The sequence below is a fragment of the Piliocolobus tephrosceles genome, chromosome 1, assembly GCF_002776525.5.
Source record: "Piliocolobus tephrosceles isolate RC106 chromosome 1, ASM277652v3, whole genome shotgun sequence".
Taxonomy (NCBI): domain Eukaryota; kingdom Metazoa; phylum Chordata; class Mammalia; order Primates; family Cercopithecidae; genus Piliocolobus; species Piliocolobus tephrosceles.
The window spans coordinates 65,208,409-65,231,679 of record NC_045434.1 but is presented as its reverse complement, the minus strand read 5'-3'; positions in this window follow the sequence as shown (position 1 = coordinate 65,231,679).

Here is a 23,271-nt window from a genome sequence, read left to right as displayed (position 1 = left end):
TAGCCAAGAATTTTGTGTCCAGTGAAACTAAGCATCATATGTGAAGGAAAGATACAGTCGTTTTCAGACAAACAGATGCTGAGAGAACTCACCATTACCAAGCCACTACTACAAGAACTGCTAAAAGGAGCTCCAAATCTTGAAACAAATCCTGGAAACACATCAAAACAGAACTCTTTAAAGCATAAATCACACAGGACCTATAAAATATAAATACAAGTTAAAAAGCAAAAACAAAAAACTGAGTAGGTAGGCAACAAAGAGCATAATGAATGCAACAGTACCTCACATTTCAATGCTAACATTGAATATAAATGGCCTAAATGCTCCACTTAAAAGATACAGAACTACAGAATGGATAAGAACTCACCAGCCAACTATCTGCTGCCTTCAGGAGACTCACCTAACACATAAGGACTCACATAAACTTAAAGTAAAGGGGTGAAAAAAGGCATTTCATGCAAATGGTCACCAAAAGTAAGCAGGGGTAGCTATTCTTACATCAGACAAAACAAACTTTAAAGCAACAGCAGTTAAAAGAGACAAAGAGGGACATTATATAATGGTAAAAGGCCTTGTCCAACAGGAAAATATCACAATCCTAAACATATATGCACCTAACACTGGAGCTCCCAAATTTATAAAACATTTACTAATAGACCTAAGAAATGACATAGCAGCAACACAATAATAGTGGGAGACTTCAATACTCCACTGACAGCGCTAGAAAGGTGATCAAGGCAGAAAATCAACAAAGAAACAATGGATTTAAACTATACCTTGGAACAAATGGACTTAACAGTTATATACAGAACATTTCATCCATCAAATGCAGAATGCACATTGTATTCAACAGCACATGAAACTTTCTCTAAGATAAACTATATGATAGGCCATAAAATGAGCCTCAATAAATTTAAGAAAATTGAAATTGTATCAAGAACTCTCTCAGAACACAGTGGAATAAAGCTGGAAATCAACTCCAAAAGGAACTTTGAAAACCATGGAAATACATGGAAATTAAATAATCTGCTCCTGAATGAGCAATGGGTCAAAAACGAAATCAAGATGGAAATTAAAAAATTATTTGAAATAAATGACAATAATGATACAACCTATCAAAACCTCTGGGATGTAGCAAAGGTGGTGCTAAGATGAAAGTTCATATCCCTAAATGCCTACATCAAAAAGTCTGAAAGAGCAAAAACAGACAATCTATGGTCACACCTCAAGGAACTAGAGAAACAAGAATAAACTAAACCCAAAGCCATCAGAAGAAAGGAAATAACCAAAATCAAAGCAGATTAAATGAAATTGAAACAAAAAAATACAAAAGATAAATGAAACAAAAAGCTGGTTCTTTGAAAAGATAAATAAAATTGATAGTCCAACAGCAAAATTAACCAAGAAAAGAAGAGAGAAAATCCAAATAACCTCACTAAGAAATGAAACAGGAGATATTACAACTGACACCACTGTAATACAAAAGATCATTCAAGGCTACTATAAACACCTTTACAAACATAAACTAGAAAACCTGGAAGAGATTAACAAGTTCCTGTAAAAATACAACCCTCCTAGCTTAAATCAGGAAGAATTAGATACCCTGAACAGAACAATAATAAGCAGCAAGATTGAAATGGTAATTTTGAAAGTATTAACAAAGAAAGTCCAGGACCAGATGGATTCACAGCGGAATTCTACCATTCAAGGAAGAATTGGTACCAATCATTTTGACACTATTCCACAAGATAGAAAAATAAGGAATCCTCTCTAATTCATTTTATGAAGCCAGCATCACCCTAATACCCAAATCAGGAAAGGACACGACCAAAAAAGAAAACTACAGACCGATATGCTTGATGAACACAGATGCTAAAATCCTTAACAAAATACTAGCTAACTGAATCCAACAACATATCAAAAAGATAATCCACCATGATCAAGTTGTTTTCATACCAGGGATGCAGGGATACTTTAACATACACAAGTCAATACAAGTGATACACCACATAAACAGAATTTTTAAATCACATCATCTCAATAGATGCAGAAAAAGCATTCAACAAAATCCAGCATCTCTTTATGATTAAGCCCTCAGCAAAATCAGCATACAAAGAACATACCTTAATGTAATAAAAACCATCTATGACAAACCCACAGCCAACATAATACTGAATGGGGAAGAGTTGAAAGCATTCCCTCTGAGAATGGGAACAAGACAAGGATGCCCACTCTAACCACTCCTCTTCAATGTAGTACTGGAAGTCCTAGCTAGAGCAATCAGACAAGATAAATAAATAAACGGCACCCAAATTGGTAAAGAGGAAGTCAAACTGTCCCTGTTTGCTGACAATGATTGTTTACCTTGAAAACCCTAAGGACTCCCCCAGAAAGCTCCTAGAACTGATAAAAGAATTCAGCGAAGTTTCCAGATAAAAGATTAATATACACAAATCAGTAGCTCTTCTATACACCAACAGCAATCAAGCAGAGAATCAAATCAAGAACTCAACCCCTTTTACAATAGCTGCAAAAAAAAAAAAAAAGGACTTAATAATATACCTGACAAAGGAGTCAAAAGACCTCTACAAGGAAAACTACAAAACACTGCTGAAAGAAATTATAAATGACACAAACAAATGGAAACACATCCCATGCTCATGGATGAGTAGAATCAATGTTCTGAAAATGACCATACTGCCAAAAGCAATCTACAAATTCAATCCAGTCCCCATCACAATACCATCATCATTCTTCACAGAGTTAGAAAAAACAATTCTAAAATTCATATGGAACCAAAAAAGAGCCTGCATAGCCAAAGCAAGACTAAGCTAAAAGAACATATCTGGAGGCATCACACTACCTAATTTCAAACTATACTATAAGGCCATAGTCACCAAAACAGGGTGGTACTGGTATTAAAATAGGCACATAGACCAATGGAATGGAATAGAGAGCCCAGAAGTAAACCCAAATACTTAAAGCCAACTGATCTTCAACAAAGCAAACAAAAACATAAAGCGGGAAAAGGTCACCCTTTTCAACAAATTGTAATGAGATAATTGGCTAGCCCACGTAGGAGAATGAAACTGGATCCTCATCTCTCATCTTATACAAAAATCAACTCGAAATAGATTAAAGACTTAAACCTAAGACCTGAAACTATAAAAATTCTAGAAGATAACATTGGAAAAACCCTTTTAGGCATTGGCTTTGGCAAGGATTTCACAACCAAGAACCCAAAAGCAAATGCAATAAAAACAAAGATAAATAGCTGGGACCTAATTAAACTGAAAAGCTTTTGCAGAGCAAAAGGGACAGTCAGCAAAGTAAACAGACAACCCATAGAGTGGGAGAAAATCTTCACAATCTGTACACCTGAGAAAGGACTAATATCCAAAATCTACAACAAACTCAAACAAATCAATAAGAAAAAAAAAAATCCCATCAAAAGTGGGCTAAGGACATGAATAGACAATTTCCAAAAGAAGATATACAGATGGCCCACAAGCATATGAAAAACACTCAACATCACTAATGATGAGGGAAATGCAAATCAAAACCACAATGCAATACCACCTCACTCCTGCAAGAATGGCCATAATAAAAAAAATCAAAAAACAGTAGATGTTGGTGTGGACGCAGTGATCAGGGAACACTTTTACACTTCTGGTGGGAATGTAAACTAGTACAACCACTATGGGAAAAAGTGTGGAGATTCCTTAAAGAACTGAAAGTAGAACTACCATTTGATCCAGCAATCCCACTAATGGGTATCTATCAAGAGGAAAAGAAGTCATTATTCAAAAATGATACTTGCACATGCATGTTTATACCAGCACAGTTCACAATTGCAAAATTGTGGAACCAACCAAAATGCCCATCAGTCAATGAATGTATAAAGAAACTGTGATATATATATGTGTGTGTGTATATACATATATATATAAACTGTGATACATATCATATATATTATATATCAAATATATATACATATATATATGACAGAATACTACTCAGCCATAAAAAGGAGTGAATTAACACCATTGTAGTGACCTGGATGAGACTGGAGACTATTATTCTCAGTGAAGTAACTCAGGAATGGAAAACCAAACATCACATGTTCTCACTGATCTGTGGGAGCTAAGCTATGAGGATACAAAGGCATAAGAATGATACAATGGACTTTGGGGACTTGGGGGGAAAGTGGGACGGAGGCGAGGGGTAAAAGACTACAATATGGTGCAGTGTGTACTGCTTAAGTGATGGGTGCACCAAAATCTCACAAATCACCACTAAAGAACTTACTCATGTAACTAAGTGGAAATACCACCTGTACCCCAATAACTTAGGGAAAAATGAAATAAAATAATAAAAATTTTAAATTTTAAAAAGATTTGCTAAAAAACAATAATACTCTAATGTAAAGGTGAAATTTTGCTTTTTCTCTTGAACAAGATTTTCATGTAATTTTTTAATCAAAGTTTGTATTTGCCTTTTAAATAAACTGTAGGAAAAATAAGAGAAATAAAAGAGGGGGAAAAAGAATCACAGAGAACTTGCACTGCAAGGGACCTTAGGAATTATTTAGAATAACTTCCCTTTCCATGACACCATGCTCCATTGGCTTTCCAGCCACCTCACTAGCCACTCCTTCCCAACCCCTTTTCTGGTTTCTCTTTCTAAATATCACAATCACAGCCTTGGGTCTTCTTTTCTATCAGCATCCATTCCCTAAGTGGTCCTATCCAGTCCCTTGGATTTAGATATTAAAATGCCAATCACTGCCATATTTGTGTTCCAAGGCCTTGACTGTGCTCCCAACTGAGCTCCAAACTTGTATACCCAAGCATATACTTTTTATATCATTTGAATGGCTTAAAGGCATCTCAAATATAGTATACCCAGGACAGAGTTCTTGATTCTAATTTTTCCACCCAAATCTATTGCTCCCTGGTCCCTCCCCCAACCCTCACATCTAAGTAAAGATTACCTCCATTTATCCATTTTCTAAGCCAAAAATACACAAACCCTCTTCGGATTATTTTTTCCTCTTACAAACTGTATTCCATCTATTGGCAAGCCATGCCAATTTATTTATTAGTGGCAAATATACGTCTCTATTCTATTTCCACTGCCACCACCCTAACTGAAGTCATCATTTGAGCGCATCTAGATCTTTCAAAGACATTTCTTTCATAGTAGAAGTTGGATAAATATTTGTTAAATAATGAATGAGACAGAGAAAGTAGGTGGGCAGAACTTTCCTGGAATGATTATTGTGAGTAAATGTAACTTCACTCCAGCTAAATCTTCCAATCACATAATTGCCCACTGAGCACCCAGTATTTCCAGCAGCCCTGCCATGTTTCCTAACACCACACCATCCCTTCTTAGGAGCTACCTGGACTGTACCTCTCCTTGCCCAATTACAAAAACAAACAAACAAACAAACAAACACTCTTTCCATTGTTCTTTCCTCCCTCACACCAGAAACATTGTTTCTAAATTGTGATATAAATCTTACCAAAAATCTGGACCATCAGAAATATGCGGATGGTTAGAATGTTGCATACTTTTCTTTTGAATACTGAATAATGCATAGTCATAGCTACAAAGTCACTTAGCTTAATAGAAAGCATAAGCAATTCAGGATTTGGGGGCCTGTCTCATTCCCATTAATACCACTTCTCAACTGGAGCACAGAGGTCAGTGGTCATGTCCATAGTTGCATTAAAGCCATTAAGCTGAGGACGAGGAGGGGCGAGATGGAGAGTTGTATGTTTGCTTGCTTATGATAAGTGCTAGAATAAGGGCTCTGAAGTGCCCCCAAAGGACACTGGATTCTGAATAATATAATGATGTGCACTTTACAAAGTATCATCACATTCATTATGTCATTATTCAGCCCCATAACGCTATGGCTATAGGTTTTAACATCTCTATTTTATAAAAGAGGAAACTGAGGCTCAAAGGGTAAAGTAACATGCCAAACATTACAAAGCCATGTTATTTTATGACAAATCCTGAGAGCACTTTAAAACGAGTGGATGGTGAAAACATCTCACATCCCCCTGCTGAATGAGCAGATAGCAAGGCATTCCAGCAAGGTTACATGTTCCTTATGAGAAGCCAAGGAAAGCTCTTCCCTGTCAATAAGCCCCTTGGCTGGCACTCTTTCCCACAGCTACCATAAGCACCAAATGGGGTCCAGGTTACCCTATTATTCAAGATGTTCAATTTCTGGTGCAAGATTTCCCAGTGGACCTGCAGGTTGTCTTTTTGCCTCCTCACCTCATGGTTTCTGTGGGTCTGTCAACTAGGTGTCCTTGCTGCAGGGACAACCTCACATTCACACTCTGCGACCCACCTGGGGGAATGACTACTGATTAGACTATGGGTGCTTCCCATTCGCAATCCAATCTGAGGCCTGAGGCATTGTCAGACGGCCCCTCCATCATCTTGGGCTCTCTTTGCTGTGTCTTACTGTGCAGACAGAGGAAAGTGACAGTTTTCATCATTTCCTGCTAAATGATTCAGTGCTGATTCAGCCAGTTTCAACTCCACAGCAATACAATAAAAAAAAGGGGGGAAAAAAAAAAAAAGACGCAGAATAGAAAACCAAATGCTTATCAACCATTCTGAGGTATTGTTATGGGTAGGCCCTCTCTATTCTTTCACTCAGGAAAAGTCCTTGTGCTTCTCTAAGGACACGCAGCTATATTGGATATCAGCCTCCTGGGGGCTGTCCCTTCATTAACCCTTCATATTTCCATTTTAGAGGGGGCAGGTGTTTCTTGGGAAAACAACAACAGCAACATTGTTTCTCAGGCCCCAGCAATGGAAACCAAATGCCAAAATGAGAACCATCTGATCAGGAGTGTAGTGGCACTGTTTCCAAGTGGAGCTGCAACCTTAGTTAAGTCATTTCCCATTTCTGAATCTCAACTCCTCTCTACTGAGCAAAGATGACCAAACCCTCTTCAAATTATGTGGAATACTCTGCAAGCTATGCAGTATTAGAAGAAAGCAAAATGAATGGAGGGGTTTTTCTTCCCCTTCTAAAATCCCAAATTGACTTGTACCACAGGCTCTCCCTGCACAAAAGCATGAAGGCAGGCTGGCCAAACTAAGGGTTTTTGTACCTGAGAGACATTCAGGACTGAGTTATGGTTTGGACAAGATTTCAAGTGAAGAAAGTTTATCTTCTTACCAGTTAAGAGCATGAAAGAAGGCTTCTCATCTCTCTTTGTGCATTTTTTTTTTTTTGCCTTGATATCTCTAAATACCCCCTACCATGCCCCAGAAGGCTCATGCTATTCCCCTCTAAACTATCCCCCAAAACTCCACTGCTTTATTCAACCAAACTCTGCCTGTAAAAGATAATCCCCATTTTTTAATCCCTACCAGATCATTTTAATCTAGATCAAAAGGCACGTATTCTTTCTCTGCCCTCCCCTACCTCAACTTTTAATTTAATATAACCAATTAAGCTGTGAAAATAAGTCCATTATGTTCTCCCTGACTACCACATTTTGCTTCGTTCAGACATTAAAGCTAAAGGGTCATTCCACGGTTTGGACTTGCCTTTTGTTTCCTCCGTGTTTTTATTCACTCTGTTTTCCTTGCATAAAGTTATCTTTTTCTCTCTCTTTGTCCCTCAACATTTCCTCCACCAGGAAGTCCATCTTCATCCTATCAGACAATATATCCAAATACCTGCCATACATTCCATAGCACCCACACTTCATAACAATCAGCACTAGGCAGTAGGCGCCATGAGAGCCGGGCTTGTGTCTTTGTGTTCACCCTCATGTCCTCAATGCCTAACACTTTGGCTGGGACATAGTAGAGGCTTAATAAATAAGTGCTGAATGAATGAATCATGGTGATGAGGAAGATATTTTTATGCCAATTAGAACTGGCAGGACCTCAGAGGTCATCCCCAGAAGTGTCCCACTGAAGCCTGGCATCTCCTACAAAGTATCCCCGGCAGAGACAGTCAACTGGCTTCCATGTGAAAAGGAGCAGAAATTACTTCTTTACAAGACCATCAGTTATCTTCTTTGACAGCTCTCACTATGAGGAAGCACACTCACCCAAACTGGGGAAGCACACTGACTGCTTCCTTCCTACCTACAGGTGAGGCTATAGGTGTTCTGTAACATGCCCTGCAAATGTAACCATCAGATGAGAATCTTCGCATGTGGCGTCTCTTGATTCCCTTCTGAAGTCACCTGCTGGATCCCACTACTTGGGGTCCACGCCACAACACAGTGCCTGTTTTTCACATCTCATTTGACTCCATCCTCCTCATTCTATACCCACGCACAAGTCCTGAACTTCTTATGGAATCCAGCACCCTGGATACCCTCCTCTCTGCAAGGTGAATTAGGACATTATTCAAATGGAATAAAAATATTCTCCCTTATGAAAATAGACATTGGTCCCAGTGTGCCCTCTGGAGCCACTTGCCCCCCTCTATGTGAGACTCACTGCTAACTCCTACAACAACTTTCTTCTACCCCTTCTCCTTTCCCTAAGGTTATCTTTCTTCTCCAAGTCAAACAGCCTCAGATCCTTCTGTTCTTCTTCTCATGTGGCATTGTATCCAAGTCCTCTGCAGCTTTGACCATCCTCTGCAGGTTGATTATTTATTGGGGCCTATGGATAGCCCCAGAAAATCACAAATCTCCAGTCTAGACCCTAGCCACACCCACCCAAGTCCCTGGAGTAACAAATAAGACAATGAACACCACTGGGCAGGTTTCAGGTTTTCATTTATATGTACAGAACACTAAGAAGGGTCTCCGTCACTATCAGATAATTATTCTTTCTCACAGTGGAATAAGTTACATTCAGCAAGGCAGAAGTTGCCCTGGGGAAGGACTAGGATATATACAATCTGCTCTATACTTAAAAAATGAAAAAGAAAATGGAAAAAATATTCCACAACTTCTCCCTTTCTGTGCTGTTAAGATAAACATCCTTTCCCCCAGTTACAGAGCTCAAGCTGATGGTGAATACTTTTCTCCCTGCAGAAATCACTTCTGAAAAGCAGACATTTAACATTTCCAATCTGTCTCTGAAGCCGAGATTAAATTACATTCTGTTTTGAAGGAATCGAAAACACACTTGTTAATATAATAAATGCCTTCCGTTAGTTCTAGAATTTGTCTTTGTTAGGCACATAATTCAAGAATTATCTATTTTGGTAAAAAAAAAATTGAGCCATCTGGGTCTGTGCTAATATCTGTAAGCAATAAGTCTTCGATTTCCGTCATACTTCATTACGAGCGATACACAGAGAGCAATCATTCCAAAATCAGAGCTTGTTTTCTGTTGTTGGACTATTGTTCATCAGGATTTATGAAGCAACAAAAAGGCATTTTCTTGATTTTCATAAGTTAAGCTAACAGTCCAGTGATGACAACCCCATTAAAACTCAGCAAGTTAGATGTTTAAGCTATGGAGTTTTATACGGTATCTATCATTTTTACAAAGTGGCTTTCTGTCCTCCTTCAACTTTCTGTAGAATCTTTCATCGATAGAAAGAAGAGGAAAAATGCTTATTTACCATATATTTGTTAAGCCACATACATTTGCAATGTATCTTACCTGACAATGTGTAAAGGACATAGAGCATTATGAAACTGACCAATTTTGATGATGTGGAGAGGAGAAATATTAGGCAAATAGCATTCTCTTTCAAATCAACCCTGCCTGCTCTGACTTTTGCTAATGCAGTTCTCCTTGGGGCTGTCGGTTGAGGGAGATGAGGAAGGGACAGCTGACTTGTAGCTGGGGGAGGCAACACACTTTCCTCTAAAGATAGCGGCCCTGTCCAAACTGCAGCGCGTATATTGTTAAGAGCCCTCTTGTGATTTAGGCTGCTGGACACAATCAGCACTAGCTGAGACTTTGGGAATGAATGTGGGAAAGGAATCCCTGGTTGGCAAGAAAAAGAGATTTCTTGGCTTTTACGTTTTGCATTTACGAATCTCCCATTTGCGATAAGGGATTTGTTAGGTATGAAGATGGAGTTTATTCTCTGTGACTCATTTCTTCCTTAGGGCTGTCTGTTGGATTTACCAGCATAAGCGCTATCCAAGGTAGAAAGTCTTTTCTTCTCTTTTTTCTTTCTTTTCTTTTTTTTAAAGAAGGGAGCTCTTGTCATCTGAGAATCAAAAGGCGTTCAGGTCCGTTCCATCTTGAATCAGCCTACAGCTTGCTGGTGGCCATGGCCTTAGTCACAAGGGCCTTAGAGACATGTGTGGATGGTGCTAGAAACAGAAAGGAGCTTGAAAACATTTTATTCTTAAAAGAGATGAGTTTCCCAAGCCACGTGCATTAATTGTAAACCTCTATGGAGTTAGGGAGATGGACTGAGTTCCCAGAGAGCCCAACAAAGTCTTGTCTCCATCTAATGATGGAAGTCACATCTTCTATCATCTTGCTATTCTAGAGACACAGTGGGACAGGGAGAGGAAAACAGGGGCTGACTTTTGTTGTGCTCTTGTGTTCCATACACTGTGCTAGGCATGTTTATATATGTAAGCTGTGGTTTTCAAAAATGCCTGGTCTGCTGGTTTTCCCAACATAGCCTCTTATGAACCCAATGCTACAAATTCCAGCTGTGATGGTGAAACATGGAAAAATATGTGCCAACTGTGCTTGGTGTCTTGCCCCTAGGAGGTGACTGATGTGAAGCCAGCAAACTCACAGTCCCTTTGATAGATAACTGGCTCCTCCTCCAGGCTCTGTTTCTAAGAAACTCAACATCTTCCTGTGGGATTGCCCAAGATTGCAGAAAGCCTGGGTTTTGCTTCTTTCTGCCTTCATTGTGGCTGAGGTTACATGCCATCTTCTGTGTGACTAACTCACTTTCCTGAAATGAAAACCTGTAGAAACAGCTACCAAACACATGTGGCATGGGCTGATTGGTAGCTGAATTTCCCCATCTACCAATTTGTGCCTCTTGCTCTCTCAGCCTGGCTGATTAATGCCATGAAGTTAATTCCCATTAGTTCTATTATTGCCCTTTATCTGTCTTCCCTTGGGACACACAGTGGAATACTGGAACACAGACTCTATTTTTTACAAAACTTCCCTGTAACAAAATAATTTTTAAATGATATATTAGATCTTAAAATATATGAACAGCTTGTGTTATCACTTGCTTGAGAGACTTCACCCCTCCCGTATGGTTCTGATTCGTTTTCTGATTAAAGAAAAAAAAATTGCTGTTGTGAGCGTTTGGCTTCTGATTTTCCATAATTCTTATTTGTAAGCACTTTTGTGCTGGTACCTCCTTATAATTTACTAAGTGCTTTGCTCTTAAAGAGCACTTAACAGAAAGAGGTGCAGAGAAATTACATCTGGCAATTATGCCAGTAAATTTAACTCCAGGACCCAGGCAAAATAGGTCATTCCTTGCTTCAGGTTTCCTATCCCTGTCACCAGCAACAGGTTGCCCGTGGGCTGCTCCTGACCATGTTGAAGGAAGCACGGGGTAACTGCCTGCTGTTAAGCTGTCATTTAGGGCTCTGATGGCCCTTAGAATACATTAGCAAGACTCACTCAAGAGCCAGAACAAAGATAATACAGCCAAGACAAAGCTCAAGAAGCCTGGATTACAAGAAGTCATGTGGTCTTAGTTTCTTGTGGCGCCAACTAACTCAGCCCTCAAAAAAAGAATTTGGCCCCAGATTTTTTTTTTTCCTCTGCCTTAAAGACTGTGCCAGTAACCTTGGCCATGACCTGTGTCCCTCCCTTGCCCAACCATTTCCCATGCCTATGCATAGAACAACTATGCAATTTATCTTCAAACTCAGGCATTTTGAGAGTGAAAGGGGGAGCTCCTAATAGTCACACACAGAAAACACATATAAAGGAAGATCCTTCTGGACAAATTGGGGATGAGTGGACACCATCTATATCCTAAGCCGCTCACTTCCAGAATGGAGAACAAGATGGGCATATAAAACAAGTTTGAAGAAAGTGTGGTTTGAGTCATCAGCTCTGAGTCCATTTCTCCAGGCTGCCTTTTCCAAAGAGTCTGAGGTTTGAGCCTTCTTGCTGCCAATGAGAAAGAAAGAAGATATTTGATATCATGTGTACTTTGTCTTCTGGGGAGTTAGCATGTTGAGGCATCAAAGTGTGTGGGCTCTGAAGCCAGACTGTCTGGGTTTACATTCTAGCTCCCCACTTACTAACTGGGTGACTAACATACTAGCAAGCTACTTTTTTGTGCTTCAGTTACTGAGTGAGTGGAGAAGAGAGAAGCTGGGAGGGTTATATCAATGGAAATTCATCCACCTAAAAACAAGAGGCAAGAAAAAAAGAAGGTGGCCTCCTAGTGAAGGTGACCATTTATTAAACCCTCACTCATGTCAGGCCCTACATGACAACTTTAACCTTAACAACAACTCTTCAAAGTACACATTCTCATCATCCTCATAATCATCATCACCACTGATATATCTGTTTCACAGATGTGGAAACGGAAGCTTTGAGACAGTAAGTATCTTTTGCAAAGCCATGCAGCTAGCAATAATTAGAAGCTACCTATGACTCTAAAGTCCATGACATTTCTAATATGCAAAGTACTGCAACTGGTGTATGTGGGTGTACAGTAGGAGAGGGATATTCTGCTTCAGTGAGACCTCTCCAGTTCAACTTATCTCAATTTACCACCAGCACATACTTTCTAGAGACATTTAGCCCTAACCTGGAAGCTCTTCCTGCTAAAGTATTCTTCCCCTCCTTGGGACTTCAGTGACTTAGCTGTGTGACGTAGGCTAATTAGCCTTTTCTTGCTTCAGTGTCCTCATCTATAAAATAGAATGTATATTCACGCCTATGTCATGAGAGTTTTGTAAGCATTTAATGAACTAATACATGTGAAGCCCTCAGAATGGTGCCCAGCACATGATAAGGTTTCAATAACTATTAGATGTCAATGTCTTGCTCCAAGTTGGCAGGAGGGAGTCAAAGAACTGGAGAGATAGTAATTCATCAGTGGGTAGGGGAAATGTGGGGAAACTTCAAGATTCCTCTGCCATATAAGAAAAAGGAGGGCAGAGAAAAGATTTTCCTTTCCTGCACTCGTGAAGAACCTTCTCAAGGACAAAGCTCAAAAACAGCGTCCTCATCTTCATTTACATAGTAGCAAACAATTTGTCCATATCCAACATCATTGAAACCCAAGTCTGCAATTTCTGCCTGTGCTTACTGACATTCCCCTACTTCCACGTTGCCCACATTAGCAGGCATGCTGACTCCTGTATTAGGCCATTCTCACATTGCTATAAAGATACCACCCAAGACTGGGTAATTTATAAAAGAAAGAGGTTTAATTGACTTACAGTTACACATGGCTGAGGAGGCCTCAGGAAACTTACAATTATGGCTGAAGACGAAAGGGAAGCAAGAAACTTCTTCACATGGCAGCAGGAGACAGAAGTGCAAGCAGGGGAAATGTCAGATGCTTATAAAACCAGCAGTTCTTATAAGAACTCAACTCATTATCATGAGAACAGCATGGGGGAAACCACACCCATGATCCAATCACTTCCCAGAGGGTCTCTCCCTTGACGTGGGGATTACAATTCAAGAGGGGATTCGGGTGGACACACAGCCAAACCATATCAACTCCATAACGTTCCTGCTCTGGATCTACCTGGAGAGAGCAAACCAAAGCAAAGCAGCAAAGCCTGCAAGGCACATACACCTAATGAGAGGTTTCTCATCTGTAAAATGAGGAGGTTGGACTTACCTGATGATCTCTAAGGCCCTCTCCAGCACTAACATTCTATGGGTCTGTGATTCAGAGGCACCCCTGGATTACCAGGGCACCAGAAGTTGAGCCAGTTGCATTTCTCATGCATAATGGGCTGGAGAGAAGCAATTGGTGGGAATTAAAGTCTCAAGTCCTAAGCACTGCAATTTGTCCTTGCTGCTTATTGGGGAGCTGAAGGTCATGCTTTGCCAGAGTCTTAAATATCAATCTCATCCATAAACCTCATTCAGGCTGCCTGGAGAGTCAAAGTCTCTTATTTAAGAAGTGAACACAGTAGGGGAGAGGACACAGGACAATGGAATATTTTAATGCAGGGAAATAGCTTTCGAAGCCCTATAGCCTTGTTCAGCTTTACTCTGCAACTGTGCTATTTGATCCCTTTGCCACTGGGTTGAAAATTGTAAAAATATTTCACTTGCAAAAATTCACTGTGTATATGGATTTTTCGATCCACCAGCTTTCAGGAAGCATTAATTGTATTGCAACAGTAAAATAACCAGAGTTCAAGGGCTGAAATCAAGGGCAAGAGACCCTAGAAACAGAGATGGAGGTCACAGGCTTAGTCCTGTCCCACCTATAAAGTGCATATTTGAGAATAAGTGGGAGCCTATACAGGGCAAAGTAACAGTTCCCTGAATGACACATTCAGCATGGAACTGGGCTAAAGGAGAGAGAGTTTTCTCCTAGTCCCTTAAGACCAAACTCAATTCTGCCTGCTCTTGGGATTCTACCTACCCTTGAGCAAGTTGTGCCTCTACAGTCTTGCAGTGGCATATTTAACAGTCTAATGAGACCTTTGCAATGGGTCCTCCTGCCCGCTGGTTGGGGAATCACTTGATTTCATCTGGTCCAGATTTCTTTCTGATTTGTATCACATGTCTTGACTCTAAAAACACCAGCAAGGTTCATGTGTAATCTGGGGAGGTTGTGCTCTGGGTACCTGTGACCACAGCCCTGAGAAGCAGTGTCACAGGTAGCTAAGCACTGAGATCTACAGCCAGACTGGTGATTTCAAGTCTCAAATCTGTCATGCCAATTGTGTCACCTACACACATTACTTCATTTTTTTTCACCCCAGTCTTCCCATTTTAAAAATGAGAAATCAAATATAGTATAGTTAGGAGGTTGTGGGAAGGATAATATGAGTTTTAAAATAGAACACCTCCTACTTTGTTCTTCATCCTCACCAAGCGAGGGCATATTGTATCAGGGGGCTACTGAGGAGACATGGCCAACTGAAACTCAACTGAGGGATTTAATTCCTGTCTCTGTAGCCACAGAGGAGAAAGGTGACAGTGATCTCACTATCTCGGCGAGATCAAATCTTGGCTGGGTTTGGTAGGAAGAGGAAAGAAAATAAGAAGGTACTAAGTGTTCTGAAACACAGGGTGAGGAAATGGAAGGAAGAAGAGAAGGGAGCCAAAATAGCCTTGCTTTGAGAGCGGCAAAAAAACCTCATTGGTTTTACACATTTGCTTCTCTGGTCCCACTGATTGTGCACTTCTCCCATCTGACATCAGAAACTCCCATATCCACTCTTGCCTTACGCCCTCTACTCCTACGGCCTGCCTCACCCTAGCCTGTTCCTTAGAGGCAACTCAGGGTTGAGAAAAAGAAGGAGGTGGGGTGAGATGAGATTTCACGTGACATCCTGGCTGCCATTAATAGCACCAGGCCCTGCTGGTGATTTCTAGATATTCAGGAATAAGCCTAGGGACACATTCAAATAGTGCTCATATGGACCCTGAAGCTGCTGCATCCTGACATTAGGGCTTAGAGCAGAGGCACAGTGGAGAAAATCCACCGGCCAGAAGCTAAGGGAGGGGCCCCCACCTCCACTGGAAAAGAGGGTGTCCCCTCTTCCCATGCCAAAATCTGACTTCTTCTTTGTAGTTCAAAGGCATTGAGAGTTACGTCAATTGCTTATTTTACTGACTAGGAACTGACACTTTCTCTGAAAAGATTCAGAGGCCCAGTTTGGCAGACACTGGAACCCCCATAGTGCATCCTCTGGGTAGAATTCCTTCTCCTCTTCCTCTACCTCTTGTTTCTCTTCTCCCTCTTAAGAAAACGGCCCCTGGTTGTACAAGAAGTTGGATTTCCAGAAGAATATATTTGTAAAGTGGTATGTGCCCACTGGGGAAAAAAATAAATGGATAATTTGTGAAGCAAAAAGCAAAGTCATTCCCATAATGACCCAACAAGTCCCCTCCTCAGGGGCAGTCTTATTAAACAGCCTTTAGATATCCTTCTAGGAGCTTTTCTAGCTACACATAAGCACAGTGTAGTTTTCTAGCTACACATAGCAACATTTTAACAAAATAAATTTGCATTATATTTATTGGTCTACAACTTGATATTTTGCTTCATAATAGATCATGGGTGTATTAGTGTGCTAGGCTCACCATAAAAAAGTGCCAAAATCTGGGTGGCTTAAACAACACGAATTTATTCTCTCACAGTACTGAAGGCTAGGAGTCAGAAATCAAGATGGCAGCAGGGCTATGCTCTCTCCGACAGCTCTAGGGAAGACTGCTTCCTTGCCTCTTCTAGCTTCTTTTGTTCCCTGGCTTGTAGACACATCACTCCAGTTACATGACCAGCTTCTCTCTGGGCATCTTCCCATAATCTTCCTTCTATGCCTGTATATCTCTTTGTTTAAATTTTCCTTTTCTTTTTTTTTGAAATGGAATCTTGCTCTATCGCCCAAGCTGGAGTACAGTGGTACAATCTTGACTCACTGCAAACTCTGCCTCCTAGGTTTAAGCAATCCTCTGCCTCAGCCTCCCGAGTAACTGGGATTACAGGTGCCTGCCACCAAGCTGGGCTAATTTTTGTATTTTTAGTAGAGACAGGGTTTCACCATCTTGGCCAGGTTGGTCGTGAACTCCTGAACTCATGATCCACCTGCCTCGGCCTCCCAAAGTGCTAGGATTACAGGCATGAGCCACCGCGCCCAGCCAATTTCCCCTTTTTATAGGAACAGTTGTTGCATTGGATTAGGGCCCACACTAATGACCTCATTTTCATTTAATTGCCTCTGTGAAGATCAGATAAGACCACATTCTGCAGTACTAGGGATTAAGACTTCAACATTATCTTTTTAGAGGAATCCAATTCAACCCATACCAATGGACATCCTACTGAACCTACTTCAGTTTCTTAATAGCTACCTAATATTCTATAGTTTTATTATGCCATAATTTGTCATTCCCTAAAACTTGAACATTGAGTCTTCTTCAATTTTCTGATATGCTAACGAGTACTGTAATAAGAATTCTTAAACATATTATTGTACACTTACTTTTGCAATTTTTTTAAGGATAGTGCTATAGTCTGGAAGATGGTGTTCCCTTAAATTGATATTTTGGAACAAATGTCCGATGTTATGTTATTGAGAAGTGGCATCTTATGGGAAGTGATTAATTCATGAGGACTCTTCCCTCATGAATGGGATTAGTGTCGTTATACGAGAGGCTAAAGGGAGTCCCCTAGTCCCTTCCACCCCTTTTGCCATGTGAGGACACAGAGTTTGTCCCTTCTACCACATGAGGACACAGCAACAAGGGTGTTCATCCCTTACTCTATGTGAGGACACAGCAACAAGGCACCATTTACAAAGCAAAGAGCAAGCCCTCACCAGACACCATATCTGTTGGTGCCTGGATCTTGGATTTCTCAGCATCCAGAATTGTGAGCAATACATTTCTATTGTTTATAAGTGACCCAGTTTAAGGTATTTTATTATGGCAGCCCAAACAGACTAAGACAGATGGGTTCCTTGAAGTAGAATGTATGGGTCAAAGGATGTGTACGTCTTAAATTTCGATGAATATTGTAAAATTGTCTTGCATTAAGTCCTATCGGTTTTTACACCCACCAACAGTGTACAGCAGCGTTGTTTCCCCCTACACCTTCATTAACCAGAAATTATCAATCCTTTATATTTCTACCAATCTCAAGGAGGGAAGAAAATTGTATCTTGCTTCATAGCTATTCCTCTGATCCCTAGTGGAATTGAAGATGATATGTTTATAACCCATTTGATTCAGTGAATTTTTAAATGCTTTGCCCATTATTCTGTGGGGCTGTTCATTAATCGAACAAACATTTCTAAAACATCCACGATGTGCCAGTCAGAGTGTAGGCTGCTTATATGGTATTTTTAAAATTGATTTGTAAATTTTTAGAAGATATCTTTATATTAAAGCAATTAGTCCATTGTCTACAGTATACCTAAATTCTTTTCTTAGATTTCCATTTATTTATATTTTGCCCTATACAAGTTATTAAAATTTAATTAGTCCTATATATATTTTATTTATTCTGAATCTCTGTTTAGAAGGCTTTTCATACTCCAAGATTATAAAGAGTATTCTGATATTTTCTTCTAATACTTTTGTAACATTGTAATTTTTTTCTTTAATCCACAGAGAATATCTGTAAGCTTGATATAAATGTAATTTTTTCCCAGAATGATCTGCTGATACTTAAATACCACTTACCAATTGATCTGTCATTTTTCCTACTAATTGACAGTAAAGATATGAGCTAACATTTTATTATATACTTTCTGTTATAGCCTGCATTCTCTGAAAGCAGAACCTGAGGTAAAAGCTTGAGTGTATTTGGAAATGTGAGCCCAAGAAACAGGCATTCTTAAGTGGTAAGTGACACCTGGGAGGAGAGAAAGTCAATACATGAATGCTTTCAAGTCAACCACTCCTATGGGCAACTGTTGCAGAATTACCCTGGATCTTCTGAGAAGCCTTACTAAATATTCTGGGAATATTACCGAACACACTGGAATAATAGGGGCAAAGCATTTACCCCTTGATTCCCATCCCTCATTGCTCAAGGGTGGCCATACAGACACTAACTCCCTACAATTCCAGCTTGGGCATGTATGAGTGCAGAATATATTCTCACCTGCATTCCATACAATGTCCTGCAGAAAGCATGAGTAATGGGGGCCAGAGGCAAGTGCTGTCTGATTGTATCTGCATGAAGCCGGCCAAAATTTACAACACATTGAAATGGCTGTTGCAGAAAGCTCTTGAACAGCACTGTCAACACTTTGTATGAAAACAGAAATGGTCTAGATCTGAGTTGTCCTGTGCGGTAGCTGCTAGCCACATATAGCCTGTTAAGCTATCAAAATGCAGCTAGCAAAACTGAAAAACTGAATTTTTTATTTTTGGTTACTTTTAATTAATTTAAATTTAAACACACATAGCCACATGTGACTAGTGGCTACCTATGAGAGAGCATGAGTCCATAATAAGAGATAGTTAAAGAGGATTTTGAAGTGACACCTCCATAGAAGGTGCCAATACACCTTCTATGATGTACTAAGTACCCAAAAATTCAGCACTTTTTTGATTTGCTAAAATCCTTACACATTTTACTTTATCCCCACAACAAGCTTCTATGGTAGATATTATTATTCATGTTTTATAGATGAGGAAACTAAAACTTAGAAAATTTAAATGACTTTTTTATGATTGTACAGCTAATAATCAGCTAAGGCCATGATTTAAAACTAGATGGTATAATTTTAGAGGATGCATTTTTAATAATCTTGTCATGAGGTCACTCTGTCACTAAATTCCTATATATACATGGATCCATACCTGGATTTTATATTTACCTATCCATCAGTACCACACTGTTTAAATACTACAGCTCTAAAGCATGTTTTGATATCTAGTACATTTTTACCACTTTATCATGTGACGTTTTAAAATATTTTGACCACTAACTATTTCCCTATCTAAATAAGAAGTAATTAAGAAAGGTAGAGGCCAGTTCAGATCCTTCAAGCTTTAAGTCATAGAAAAGTCAGCTAATAAAAGGTGTTTGTTATCCCAAATAATAAGGCCACAGCCAGGCATTTCTAGAATTTGTTAATATGGCGGCTCAGAAACTTAAGCTTTCATATTCATTTTCTTTTTCAATTTCCAGAATGTTAGCATTTTCCCTAAGGTTTTTTGGTCTATGGTCCAAGATGACTAAAGTACTTTCAGCATCATCTTCTCACACAGCCATGACTGGAAGATGTGGATTTGGGGGTAGTCACCTGACAGTGTCTGCTATAATGACAAAGAAAACTGTGATTCGATTCAGAGACTATGTAGATTTAATATTCAACAGAACTAAAAAATTCAAGTTTGATTTCTATTTAAATATAATCTCTTAGTTGACACCGAATTAAGGGTTGGTTCAGGGAATCAAAGCAGTTCCATTTAAGATCTTGATTCTTCCATAGGCAAAAGGAATTCTTGTCTGAGTTCAAAGACTCACTGTAGCCATCTCTTTCTTGGGAGAATTCAATTTTGCCACAACATCTTCTTCATGCTTAGAGAAGCTGAATTTCAACCCTCTGAGCAGCAGCTCTCAATGTAGATGTAAACCATAGCATCCTAAAACTTTAGATCTGGGGAAACCTGAAAAATCATGTGGCCCAGAATCTTCACATCACAAATAAGGAACCCCGAGCCCAGTTAGAGTCAGAGCGAGGACTAGAATCTTGCTTCCCTAACGACCCTGCCCCTTCCTCTTTCCCTGTGTGGTTTCTCCAAAAGGCAAATAATGACCTATAAGAATTTATTACTTTTTTGCTGTGTCCAAAAGCCTTGGAATCTTTTTGTTTGTTTGTTTGTTTGTTTACGTAGTCTCACTCTGTTGCCCAGGCTGGAGTGCAGCAGTGAGATCTTGGCTCACTGCAGCCTCCGCCTCCCAGGTTCAAGCAATTCTCCTGCCTCAGCCTCCCAAGTAACTGGGACTACAGGCATGTGACACCATGCCCAGCTAATTTTTGTATTTTTAGTAGAGACAGGGTTTTGCTGTGTTGGCCAGGCTGGTCTGGAACTCCTGATCTCAGGTGATCTGCCTGCCTGGACCTCCCAAAGTGCTGGGATTACCTTTTTAATCCACTTCTAAAATGGATATGTGCTAACCAGCTGTTCAGAACTCCAATACTGCTGTTGTTCAAATGATGTAGATATTTCCTAAATAATTTAGATTATGTTTAACTCTTACAGACATTCTCTGAGTTTATCTCAGCATTTATTAGGCTAAGTTAAAATCTGAAAAGACAAATATAAAGTTTGTTGCATATTTTCTAATTAAAAGGGCAATATGTCCTAGCTATCAAAAATTTGGAAAACTTGAAAAAGCAAAACTCAAAGAAACCAAAATTGGCTGGGTTCCTTGGCTCATGCCTGTAATCCCAGCACTTTGGGAGGCCAAGGAGAGCGGATGGCTTGAACCCAGGAATTCCAGACTAGCCTGAGCAATATGGTGAAAGCCCGTCTCTACAAAAAAAAACAAAAACAAACAAAAAACATAAAAATGAGCCAGGCGTGCTGACACACATCTATAGTCCCAGCGGCTGGCGAGGTGAGTTGGGAGGATTCCCTGAGCTATAGAGGTTGAGGCTGCAATGAGCCATGATCATGCCACTATACCCCAGCCTGGGTGGCAAAGTGAGACCCTGTCTCAAAAACAAACAAACAAGGCCAGGCACAGTAGCTCATGCCTGTAATCCTAGCACTTTGGGAGGCTGAGGCCGGTGGATCACAAGGTCAGGAGTTTCAGCCTGGCCAAAATGGTGAAACTCTGTCTCTACTAAAAAGATACAAAAAAAATTAGCCAGATGTGGCGGCAGGTGCCTGTAGTCCCAGTTACTCAGGAGGCTGAGGGAGGAGAATCTGAACCCCAGAGGTGGAGCTTGCAGTGAGCTGAGATCGCGCAACTGCACTTCAGCCTGGGTGACAGAGCAAGACTCTACCTTCAAACAAACAAATCAACAAAGAAATTAAAATTATTCAGTATCCACCATCCAGTGATAATCAATGTTAATATCATAGCTTATGTCTTTCTTTACATACTTTTGTAGTGCATGTTATTATGAGACTTTTAAAATGAAAGTTATTTTTTGAAGCCCCTGTTTTTAAAAGAAAATTTGCAGATAGATGAGAAACATTTCTCAATATCAATAAATAAAAATAAAACATAATTTGATTTTTAAAGAGTGGAATTATGTAGATAAACCACAATTAATGTAACCAACTCTCTATAATTCAGTGTGCAAGTTTGTTACTAATATTTTAATAATTTAGACACACATATTTGTGCATTTCCAAACATAAAAATATTGAGTCAAACGATATGCACCTTCTTGAGGTCATTAACACATTTTGCCAAATTGCCCTCCAGCAGGCTTATTACAATTTATATAGCCCAAAGCTGCCTGTGAGATTTCCTATTTTCCTACTCCATTGCCCGCATAAGGGGTTAGCACTCATCACCATTTCAGCCAAGGGGAGCTTCTGCAAAAGCCAAGCTTACCTTTGTGACTGTGTTTTTTATTTGTACCCGTTTGCAGCTCCCATGAATTCTCGTCTCGGCCAAGGCCATCTGAGGGGTTTCTGCCCTCACTTGGCTGCACTGACATTGATTCAGCAAACAGTTTTGCCAAAAGGACAAAGATAACGGATGTGTTCACTTGGGAGACCTGTTAGCAGTGGACCATGAAGAGGGTTTGAGGGAAAATAGCAGCTTCTCCAGAAGAGCCTCTGACATTCTGGAGAGAGGCAAGCCCTTCTTTAATTGCTTTCACCTTCCTCTCTTGCAGGTTATTTCCCTCTTGGCCTCAGACTTCCCTAGGTAGGGACTCATTTGCATTTCCGTTTGTACTTCTTGCTAGTGGACACACAAAGGTGAATCCAGGAGCAAATTTAACAAACTCGCAGGAGAAACTATTCCAGATTGTTCTGGATAAGCTTGGTATTAGTAGGGTATTTCATTTGCTACTAAATCAATACAAACAACAGGATGCTTTATTTCTTGCCAGGAAAGCTTTAATAACCCAGCCCAATCATAATGAATTCTGGGGCAGAATTAATGTAAAAGAGTAATGGTGATTAGGTAATCATCAAGTAAAGACAGCATTTAAACTTCCCAGTGACTAAACTGCCTAAGACTACCTAATATATTATATGCTCTCTGGAAATAATTAATAATTTAAAAATTATCTAATCTCTACTATTAATCAAGAAGTAAGGATGCAGGAGCAATGCCAATCAAGTTGAGTTTGCCTCCTTTCAATGTCTGCCAATGCGCTACTTCTCTCCGGTGTCTTTGTATGTGTCGGCGGCCTCTTTGATTTTCATTTCAGGCTAGCTAGACATAAGCTGTTGCAAGTCTCTCAGAATATCTCTACAAGATGAGACACATCACCCTCTAAAATTATCTACCCTGAGTGAAATGCCAGGGAGTAACCTTTGGCCTCTGTCTTTTTTAATTGCAACTCAAGCCATTTTTAAGCCATGGGCTGTGACAGCCCCATGCTCTGCTCTCCTTCACCCACTCTTCACTCCCCCTACTCCTCGTGGGCTGTGGGCTCTGCAGAAGACTGTGTGTGTGTGTGTGTGTGTGTGTGTGTGTGTGTGTGTGTGTGTGTG